Source organism: Bison bison, unplaced genomic scaffold (genome assembly GCF_000754665.1).
Source record: "Bison bison bison isolate TAMUID 2011002044 unplaced genomic scaffold, Bison_UMD1.0 scf7180017864519, whole genome shotgun sequence".
NCBI classification, from domain to species: Eukaryota; Metazoa; Chordata; class Mammalia; order Artiodactyla; family Bovidae; genus Bison; species Bison bison.
This window is the reverse complement of record NW_011495072.1, coordinates 23,060,074-23,062,424: the sequence shown is the minus strand read 5'-3', so window position 1 is coordinate 23,062,424 and position 2,351 is coordinate 23,060,074. Positions and strand designations below refer to the sequence as shown.

General features: G+C 33.4%; 1 protein-coding gene across 1 annotated transcript in view; it reads right to left on the bottom strand.

Annotated features, from left to right (window-relative positions):
- Positions 1-2,351, bottom strand: part of LOC104981744 (dihydropyrimidine dehydrogenase [NADP(+)]-like) — a 403,416-nt gene that overhangs the window by 140,099 nt on the left and 260,966 nt on the right. The gene's annotated exons all lie outside the window — the stretch shown is intronic.

Here is a 2,351-nt window from a genome sequence, read left to right as displayed (position 1 = left end):
TATATATATATATATATATATATATATATATATGTGTTGCTAATAGATTATGTTTTTCCTAATTAATGAAGCTGTGGTAAAATGCCATTAAAAATAAAAGCCTAAATAATTCCAGCAAAATAATATGTTAGGTATTTTACTCTCCAGGAGAAAAATTTACAAAGTATGTGTGATACCTTAAAACTCAAGGTAGTGAAACATCAATACAGAAAAATAATTGCTTCTGGGCTATCAGGATATTTATTCTTCAGTTTAAGCTTCATATCCTCTCTAAAGCATCTTCATACTATGTGATATTTTTGCTTGATGATTTAGTCTAATAGTTTTATATTAATAATAGCTTACTTGTAGTTTAGCATATTGTCATTATACCAATGTTGATATTTATATATCTATTAATACATATTTAAAGGTGCCATAAAATGTAAAAACAACATAAATTTTAGTCACAACTTGATTTAATTTTTTCTCTGATTATTAAATATGACAAATCTGTTGCTTAAAAAATAGTTCAGTAGCCATCAAAATTTAAATGCTAAGTAAAGCAACAGATATGCCAACTGGATATATTTTTATAATCAATGAGTTTCTTTTGCAAAAACACACTTAGGGAAAAAGAAAAATAAACTGAGTAATACTATCAAATTATCATGCAAATTCTTGCTCATTTTTACATCAAATGTTTTAAAGAATATCCAGTCCCTGCTTAAAATAAATTTAATTTTTTATGATCCTAAATAAAATACAAGTTACTATGAAGTTCTATTTATTTTATAATGTTTAGGATTATTTTCCATTATAGGACATTACACAATATTGAAATAAGTTCCCCATGGTACACAGTAAATCATTGTTGCTTATCTATTTTAGGTAGAGTAGTTTGTATCTACTAACCCCAAGCTCCTAATTCATTTCTCTCACCCTCCTTTTCCCCTCTGGTAATCATAAGTTTGTTTTCTATGTGAGTCTTGGTTTGTAAATAAGTTTATTTGAATTATTTTTAGGTTTCCATATAAGTGATATCATGTAATATTTGTCTCTTTCCGTCTGACTTACTTCACTTAGTGCGATAATCTTTAGGTCCAACCAAGTTACTGTGAATGCCAATATTTCATTCTTTTTATGGCTGAGTAATATTACATTATATGTATATTTACTGCACCTCCTTTATCCATTCATCTGTCAATGAACACTTAGGTTGCTTCCATATCTTGGCTACTGTAAAGAGTGCTGCTAGGAACACTAAGATGCATACATTTTTGTCCTATTAGAGTTTTCATATTTTGTGGATATCTGTCCAGGGATGGAACTGAAGGATCATATGGTAGCTCTATTTTTAGTTTTCTAAGAAACCTCTATACTATTTTCCATAGTGGCGCCACCAAATTACATTCCAGACAAGAGTGCAGACCAGTTCTCTTTTCTTTACTACTTCTCCAGCATTTGTTATTTGTAAACTTTTGAAGGATGACCATTCTGACCAGAGTGAGGTTTGTCATTGTCGTTGTCATTGCCGTTTTGATTTGCATTTCTCTAGTGATTATGTGAGGAACCAGAGATCAAATTGCCAACATCTCCTGGATCATCAAAAAAGCAAGAGATTTCCAGAAAAACATCTATTTCTGCTTTATTGACTATGCCGAAGCCTTTGACTGTGTGGATCACAATAAATTATGGAAACGTCTGAAAGAGATGGGAGAACCAGACCACCTGATCTGCCTCTTGAGAAACCTATATGCAGGTCAGGAAGCAACAGTTAGAACTGGACATGGAACAATAGACTGGTTCCAAATAGGAAAAGGAGTACATCAAGGCTGTATATTGTCACCCTGGTTATTTAATTTATATGCAGAGTACATCATGAGAAAGGATGGGCTGGAAGAAGCACAAGCTGGAATCAAGATTGCCGGGAGAAATATCAATAACCTCAGATATGCAGATGATACCACCCTTATGGCAGAAAGTGAAGAGGAACTAAAAAGCCTCTTGATGAAGGCAAAAGAGGAGACTGAAAAAGTTGCCTTAAAGCTCAACATTCAAAATGAAGATCATGGCATCCGGTCCCATCACTTCATGGCAAATAGATGGGGAAACAGTGGAAACAGTGTCAGACTTCATTTTTTTGGGCTCCAAAATCACTGCAGATGGTGACTGCAGCCATGAAATTAAAAGAGGCTTACTCCTTGGAAGAAAAGTTGTGACCAATCTAGGCAGCATATTGAAAAGTAGAGACATTACTTTGCCAACAAAGGTCCATCTAGTCAAGGCTATGGTTTTCCAGTGGTCATGTATGGATGTGAGAGTTGGACTGTGAAGAAAGCTGAGCGCCAAAAAATTGATGCTTTTGAACT